Source organism: Conger conger, chromosome 1 (genome assembly GCF_963514075.1).
Source record: "Conger conger chromosome 1, fConCon1.1, whole genome shotgun sequence".
In the NCBI taxonomy this organism is placed as follows: Eukaryota; Metazoa; Chordata; class Actinopteri; order Anguilliformes; family Congridae; genus Conger; species Conger conger.
This window is the reverse complement of record NC_083760.1, coordinates 54,818,708-54,827,949: the sequence shown is the minus strand read 5'-3', so window position 1 is coordinate 54,827,949 and position 9,242 is coordinate 54,818,708.

Here is a 9,242-nt window from a genome sequence, read left to right as displayed (position 1 = left end):
CACACACACACAGACACAGACATATACACACACACACAGACACAGACACAGACATAGACATAGACATAGACAGACACACACAGAGTCACAGACACACACAGAAACACGCACAGACACGCACAGACACACCTCTGTTATAGCAGGCCGACATCTTGATCAACATCTTCACCGCAGGTGGTTGTAAGGTTTGCCATGGTACCATTATACCCAGGACTGTGTAACTCAATCTCAAACTCTCAAAAGTGACCATCCTGATATGACGGGTATGGTAAGCCTACTTTACTCCAGTGAGCCTCACATTCACCACCCTAGCTAAACCTCAAGCCTTTCACTGCCCTCCTCCACACCTAATAACCTAATAACTACAGCTTTCATGAACTCATGAACGGAGTTACCACATGCTGTCAGTCACTGTCTCCTATATACCTATCAGAAGATTTTACCTATCTGTGGTAAAATACAATGATAAGATAAATTCAGTGTATACTTTCCAATAACATTTGTACATTACATAACACATTACACCGCACTAGTTACAGCCCGGTAAACAAAAGCCAGAATTCAGAGGGGTAGAAATCAAGGTTGAGAGACGTTCTGACATAAATGAACTTGGTTAACCCCAGTCCCTGATATAATCTGGCTACATCCTAGTCAGCTAGACAACTTTCACTTTTCAACGAAAAGTAGCAGGGTTTTCACCTTAAGGCCAGAACGGTATTTCACCGATTTTTAACCACAATGTTCACTGGGAGTGAGAGTTTAAGTCTTTTTGCGTTATGCAAAATAATTTTTATTTCTGGTTCTGAATATATGTCAAGGTTTCATTTGGGTCAAGGGCTGAATTCCTTTCATATGTTCATATGTGACCTGCTCTATCAACATCCGTTGCATTGACCCCAAAACGTATTCTGAGTTTTAGATACTAATCGAAAGAGGAGAATGTAAGCTTTCTATACCAAAGTTATCTCTCTACTATATCAAGGGAGTTGTGTCCCGTTTCATTTTGAGTGCCACCAAACCATGTTTTTGAGAAAAACGTCTTGAAAGTTTAGTTGCGAGAATTACTTGAGGCTGGAAGACTACCGACACTCAAATAAAGAAATGCTGGGGCTACAACTTGTCATCTTATGTATAAACCCTTTAAAACTATATTTTTACCCTGAACATTTACTCTTGACATTAAGATACACAGACCATGAAAGGAAATACATCACCATGTAGCCAGGAACACAGCTAATGTGGCTGTTTGTGACTGGTGAATGGTGATAAGCTACATTTTTACACAGAATTTGGCATTAGGACATGCAGATCATCTTAATCTAAGCATAAAAAAGCCAAAAGCGAACATTTTGAGTGAACTGATTATGATGGGGTGCAGTGGGTAGCACTGCTGCCTCACAGCAAGGAGGTCCTGGGTTCAAATCCCCGTCGGCCAGGGCCTCTCTGTGCGGAGTTTGCATGTTCTCCCCGTGTTTGCGTGGGTTTCCTCCGGGTACTCCGGTTTCCTCCCACAGTCCAAAGACATGCATGTTAGGCTGATTGGAGAGTCTAAATTGCCCATAGGTATGAGTGTGAGTGAATGGTATGTGTGCCCTGCGATGGACTGGCGACCTGTCCAGGGTGTATTCCTGCCTTTTGCCCAATGTATGCTGGGATAGGCTCCAGCCCCCCTGCGACCCTGTTCAGGATAAGCGGGTTAAGATAATGCATGGATGGATGGATGATTATGATGGAATGGGTCAATACGTATCACTGTACTTTTACATTACATTATTGGCATTTGGCAGACGCTCTTATCCAGAGTGACGTACAGTTGATTAGACTAAGCAGGAGACAATCCTCCCCTGGAGCAATGCAGGGTTAAGGGCCTTGCTCAAGGGCCCAACGGCTGTGCGGATCTTATTGTGGCTACATCGGGATTAGAACCACCGACCTTGCGTGTCCCAGTCCTTTACCTTAACCACGACGCTACAGGTCGTGATCTTGTGTTCAATCCCAAGCCCAATATGAAGTGGTTCCACCCAAAGTTTTGGCTTTGGTTGAGAAAGTTGAGAAAGTTTCGTATTCAGGTTTTAATAGCGGCTCAAAACAATAGTGTAGCAGCCACTTTGATTGGTTGAAAAGGCATAAGAGCCATATGGCACTCTTGGGATTTTACGGTATTTACGCTTGAGTGCCATATGGTTACTCTGGGGACTGAAAGGGTTAACAAAGCACCTTCCAGGTGAAAGTGTCTGTGCTGCAGACAATGCTTCCCCTGTGCCCTGCTGTTAGTCTGAGAGCACTGGGCACTGCTGCAGGCCAGCTGGCCTGAGCAAGGGCACAGTTCTACCCCAGGGTGAAGATGCCAGCCCAGTGCCCACGGAGCCCCGTTTCTGCCCCGCTGACAGGGGCAGGTGCTAGCCCTCGCATCCCAGAATCCTTCACCTAATCCTCCACCTGGCATCCACACTCATGGCACCAAAAGAAGAGGGGGAACCATTCCCTGGCGCTCCCTACCAAAAACCTGCCAGGGCCACGCCTGGTAGAGTGGCAACTTGCCTGGATGATTTACACACATGAGTCAGATAGATATAAAAAAAAAAAAAAGGGCAGTTCCATGACTCCAAAATGTCAACGATATCCACGATATGTGTCTTCTATTATTATTTTATGTATTTATACTATGTATTTTTATTGTGAAAAATATATATACTCACTGAGCACTTTATTAGGTGCACCTGTACACCTACTTTTTCATACGATTATCTAATCAGCCAATTGTGTGACAGCAGTGCAATGCATGCAATCATGCAGATATGGGTCAGAAGCTTCAGCTGACTGGAAGGTGACAGTAACACAAATAAGCACACATTACAACAGTGGTATGCAGAACAGCATTTCTGAACACACAAAGCATCAAACCTCTAAGTGAATAGGCTACTGCAGCAGGGACTTAAGTCTAATAATAAGTCTAATAAATATCTAATAAATCTGCTTACTGAGTGTATATAGCCTACAGATCCAATTCACGGGACCAGGTTTAATGATTTCAAGATGGGACAGCCCTGTTCAGCAGTGACTTATATGGACGTAAACGTGCAGACCTTTGTTAAGACCAGGGTCTGGTGTGAATGGCAAGGACCCGGGACCATCGCGTGGTGTGAGCGGGTCAAACGCAGGTGAAGCCCGGGTTCAATATCCCGTTTATATTCTGGGGTTTCTGTGAGAATGAGATATGAGTGTACAGTATACAGGTGTATAAAATATACCGTTATACACCTATTCTATACACCCATATTTCACAGTTAATACACGTCATATCTTTGTTGCAACAGAATATAGGCCACAAATGGCTTATTGCTTTGTCTGTTTTGTCTACGTTGGGCATTCCCAGATGCATGACAATGCATGACTGTAGTTGTTTCTCCTACCTTCTCGATGTTGGCCTGGTGCTTGTGCAGCCTCTCCAGGTCTGTGGGAATCGCCACTTTGATGAACTTCTGGATCGGCGGCTCCAGCCGCCGCAGGGGCAGCTTTGCGGCCTCGTCAGCCATGCTCGGTTCCACCGGCCGCCTCGCGGGTCGTTCTGCTGCCTGAGTGACCCAGCACCACGCCCTCACATTCAGGCCACAGGACACCAACTGAGCCAGCAGGAACCCATGGGCTGCACTGAGCTCTGCTGCTATGGGCAACGGACAGACACCGGGCACCTGAGCTGGAGTTTGAGAGAAATATAAGCCCAGAACATAAAACAAATCATTCCACCTTTCAAAATAAGTTAATCTACGCTACATGTCATACCACATTTCAGCACATTATCAAACAAACATTTGAGTGATGATGATTCAAAATGACAAAGCACATTCTGGTTAGCTTTGGAAAATATATGCCTATGCCCTGAGCATACCTGTATTTATTATATGGATTCTGTTGTCTGTTATATTATTGTATTATTGCAAAACATTAATATAAGCATCTGACTCAATGTCCATGTATGTGTTCTATTTAGGGGATATCACCTTGTATTCATAAATTATGATTCATGGATCATAAGTCAAATCAACAAACTAGCCCAGGCAAGTAGTTACAGTATCCTAAGTTATGCTACGTAGCAAGTCATGTTCAACAGTCTATGACTACTAAATAAATAAATTAGCATTACAACATATAGTACACAAACTATAAACAGTGAAATAGGTATAATCCAACATTCAAGTACAGCTACTAATTTACTACGTTTGCCAATTGAGAACAGAAATCGGAGGTAGCTTAGGTTAGCAGATACCACAGAACATTAACTTACTAAATGTTAGCTAGTTGCTTCTAAAGTTAGCAGACAGTTGCGTGAGATAGCTATGATCCAGAAACCATTGACATGTTAAACAAATCAAACTTTAACTAAAGTTTCAATGCATCACCATTAGCTGATTAGACTAGCCAGATAACTTTGCATCAAGCAGGGTAGTTAAACAATGTGCTAGCTACTAGCTAGTTAGCCAATACGTGACATAAGGGCATCAGTTTAGCTCGTTTATGAAGCCTATGGTTATTTAGACATTTAAGTCAGATATAACTTGCAAGTTGATCCACGTTATACACTGCTGCTAATTCAACGTTAATTAATTGGCTTTATTAGCTAGCTAGCTAAGGTAGCTATATATAATGTCTCCAGGTTATCAAATATAGCAGCAAACACAAACATAACACTAATAGAAACAAGCTGTCATCGCCAGCATTTCAGTGGCAGTAGTACATGAATCATCAAACACTTACCGTTAGATAAAATAAATCCGATACGACTGGCAAGGTTTAAACTTTTATTTATGCTCTGATAAAGTCAAAAGCAGCCCAGCCGCAACTTTCTGTTAGTAAACAACACGATTCACAATGTCTTCCGTGTGTGCCGGCCAATTCCTTCCGACCTAAAAGTAAAAGTGCAACAAGAGATTCCGAACTAATGAGGAAATAGTAGTTGTAGGCCTTTCTGGTAGACGCATAGATGCATAGTCACATTTACCGTCATCCGTCTTATTGGAGTTTTCTATAAACAGAGGCATTTTTTGCATAAACTAGCGAAACGAAATTTTCGTGTATTAACTAAAAATATTAGCTTAATTGGGTATTTACTTATAGGCTACCCCGATGTAAAATCCAGCAATCACCATCTTGAAATACCAGCTACTCTCCACCGCCTCTCCACTAAAATGTTTAATAGTGCTAGGGAGTCATCTGAAGGGGAAAACTGTAGTGTTTGCTGTATGCCAGCATGGTAGTTGTGAAGAATGATGAAGAGCTCACTTGGAGCTAATACATTAAATGCAGTGGACAGACAGTGTAGATCTTTCTCAATTAGTTGTCGTTTGTAGCCTTGCGAAGGTCTCAGCTGTTCTGTGAATTGGTCGCCAGCTGGATTTTTGGAGGTGAAATTTCATTATATTTAATGTAGCACTGGAACAACCATTCTTTACAATATGTTCAGATTTTTCATTTTTGGTGCCAAATTTTATGATTGTTGTCTTGCTGAGACTTGCTCAATCAAATGTGCGGACAAAGGGTGAGCACTATTACACACATGCTCTAAAATGTATACAGCTCTCTGCCACTTTTACTATGCAATCCATTTGCTAAGGTGTGAAGATTGTGCTTCACACCTCCACTGGCCTCCACTGGCTTCCTATTGCCGCACGCATCCGATTCAAGGCCCTAGTGTTGGCATTTCAGGCTGCTAAGGGGACTGCCCCACATTACATACAATCCCTGATCACTCCCTACTCCCCAGCTAGACCACTCCGGTCTGCCAGCTCTGGTCGCCTTACGATTCCCTCTCTACGGGCACCTGGCGGTCGAGCTGCACGTTCACGCCTGTTTTCCGTTCTGGTTCCTCAGTGGTGGAATGACTTGCCTACCACTGTCAGGACAGCAGAATCCCTCCCCCTATTTCGACGCAGACTCAAAACACACCTCTTCAAACTCTACCTTAGTCCCCCCTCCTGATTTACCCCGCCCCCCCCTTCTGATACCCCTATCCCTGTCTAACCCCCCCCCCCCCCCCCCCCCCCAAAAAAAAAAATTAAAAAATATTGCACTTATATGACGACTATATGTTTAGAACAGCAGTCCAGGTGTATTTTTCTAGTTCTGGATGTGATGCTTTGACTTGTGGTAGAACCTATGCACTTGTAAGTCGCTTTGGATTAAAAGCGTCTGCCAAATGAATAAAATGTAAATGTAAAAATGTAAATGGAGGACTTCACAACCTGTATTGTAGATTCCAGGTATGTAATTTATCAGAGGTGTCACTTTGGGATGGGAATTCCCTGTAGACAGAAGCCCACTATCACTGGGTGGCACTACAGCTAATTATGCATTTCCCCTGTTGGAACTAATGTAGTCTGGATTCGATCAGGAACATGGAAGTTGAAATGATAGTTATGGATGCAGCTATGGCTCTATGAATTCTGGATGACCACCAGAGGCAGTATAAACTACTGGATATTCCACCTCGCGCCATGCACAGGTCAAGTAACGTATACCAACAAAGTCACATGTGACGTGGGGTGACCTAGGCTGCATAATGTGCCCCATTAACCCTTTCCACTTTGACCCCCCCCCCCCCATAGAGGGAAATTTCCACATATTTTGTACTATAAAAGTGTCAATATCTCAAAAACTATTTACTGCTCACACATGGTTGAAGACTTTAATTAAAGAAGAGGCTTGTACTATTCAGTAATTTGAGACGGAACACATTTATTTCAGAGCATGTACATCCAGACTGTACAGAAAAGATACACTAAAATAAGAAAATTACAAAACACCTTATGTTTTCATAGTTTACCACTAAATAAGGACCAACCCAGAATTAATATATTTATATATAATAAGTATTAGTAAACGAATTACAAACTACAAAATATGGTAAACATATCGACAGGCATTCAAATTCCATATGAGTTTTCCCAAAACTGCACCCAGATGTCCTCAAGTGTCCTCAAACCTGCTTTGCAAATAAGAGTCTGATAAGCATCTAAACTGCTGTTCTGACTAGTCTTTTTAACAATCTGGCATCGCTGTTTTGTGGTTTTATCACATCAGTTTTTTGTATGATATAAATATGAACGCAACAATAATTTCAGACATCGATGACTGAACTACAAGGGGGCAAATTGGATAGGGTTAAAAGCCCAGGATTCCCTGCTTTCTGTCCTATATAATCTTCTCGCCTAGGATTCTGAGTGACAGAGAACAGTCATCCAGAATTCATAGAACCATCTGTAACTTGCCTTTTATTTCATTCTTCCAGACCACCAGAGGCAGTCTAAACTACTGGATGACTCATACCAGCAAGGTCACAAGGGAGCAGGACACATGTTAGCAGCCAGGAGATGAGGCCAGCATGATTGCAGCCCCTACAGCATGCGGGGTAGCTATGTTGACCTTGTAGTATCTTGAGAAGGTTCATGCGATGACCAGGTATCCACCGCACATATGATACCTAGTTTGACCCCTTTAAAAGCAGCCCATGATGTGCAAACACTCCTTGTGGAATGACTTATAACACCTAAGGGCAAGGGGCAAACATTCTTATAAGTCAGAAGATCACATCCACTATCCAGTGGAACAGTCTCGGTTTTGAGAGTGCGATGCCCTTCCTATGTCTGCCATGTAGAGGAAAAGCTGGTCAGCTGGTCAAGTTGTGTCAATGTAGCATTGTAGCATAGTGCTCTTACTGGACACAAATAATAATCCATCTCCTCCTCTATGTTAATGAAGAGGGGAGGGTGGAAAGCTGTGACAACCTCTTCTTAAACAAATCATTTGGCATTACAGAAAATGAGAGCAGTTAATTTGACAGATGAAAAGTCCTGTGGCAGTATTCTTCATTGCATAGCTATTTGAAACACAATGTGACATGTGAGTAAATCCTTAATTAAATACAAAAAAGTGCATTTTAATGTACAAATAACAACTGCCTGCAATTCAGGAGTTGCAGTTGGGGATAATAAAAACCAAGCATACCCAGGGGTTCCCAGGAACCACAGTCCTATACCAAATGTGCATACAACTGTATGTACTGTATATTGCTGCATATAATGTGTGCTTGTTCAATATCGCTTAGTATGTAAAAATGTACCTATAGCATGCAATTTGGTGTGACCTACAGGTCAGAGAACCAGATTTGTCTCCAGAAATGAACAGCATTTCCTGTGTATCTGTGAGCAAGATGTTGAATATAAATTATTTTTATTTTGTGTATCTATCAAAAGTTTTTACATTCGGAATCACTTTTTCAATTTTCTCCACTGAGCTTAACAGAAAAATTAGTCAGGAGAAACTATTCTTGTAGTATCTACTGCATATCTGGCAGCAGCAGGATACCTTGGACCCTTGATGACTTAAAGCCATTTAGCCAACAAATGTGTTCTAAATTGCTTTGCAGGTGTTTTTGGATTAATCAGGTATATTCAATTGCTTCCTTAGATCAGGTATAAAATAGCTTTCAGTATCTAGTCCTGATTCCAGGCTTTTTATGGCATTTGGAGTGTGCTATTGGCCTTTGTCAACATGAGGATCAGAGTGACAATGAAAGAGTGGTCTGTAGGTGCCATTTATTTTCGTCTGTCACAAACTGTTTGTGGATATGCACACAAATAAACAATGTGTAAAGAAATGAGGAAAGCAGTTTTGTTATGATAATATTTGTTAGATATTAGTGTAGTGAGTCAAAAAATAGTCTGGCACCAGTGGGGTTTTTTCCCAGTAGTCACCTTTAGCACTTATGAAAACCCTTTTGTGGTGAGATAATCAGTACTATTTTATGATTTCAAAGTGCTGAACAGAAACTCCAGTGAACCGAAGGGAAAAAAACAAAACAGAAAAAGAAACCAAACATCCATCCATTATCTGAACCCGCTTATCCTGAACAGGGTCACAGGGGGGCTGGAGCCTATCCCAGCATACATTGGACAAAAGGCAGGAATACACCCTGGACAGGTCACCAGTCCATCGCAGGGCACACACAGCATTCACAGCATTCACTCACACACTCATACCTACGGGCTATTTAGACTCTCCAATCAGCCTAACCTGCATGTCTTTGGACTGTGGGAGGAAACCAGAGTACCCGGAGGAAACCCATGCAGACACGGGGAGAACATGCAAACTCTGCACAGAGAGGCCCCGGCCGACAAGGATTCGAACCCAGGACCTCCCTGCTGTGAGGCCGCAGTGCTACCCACTGCACCATCCATGCCGCCAGA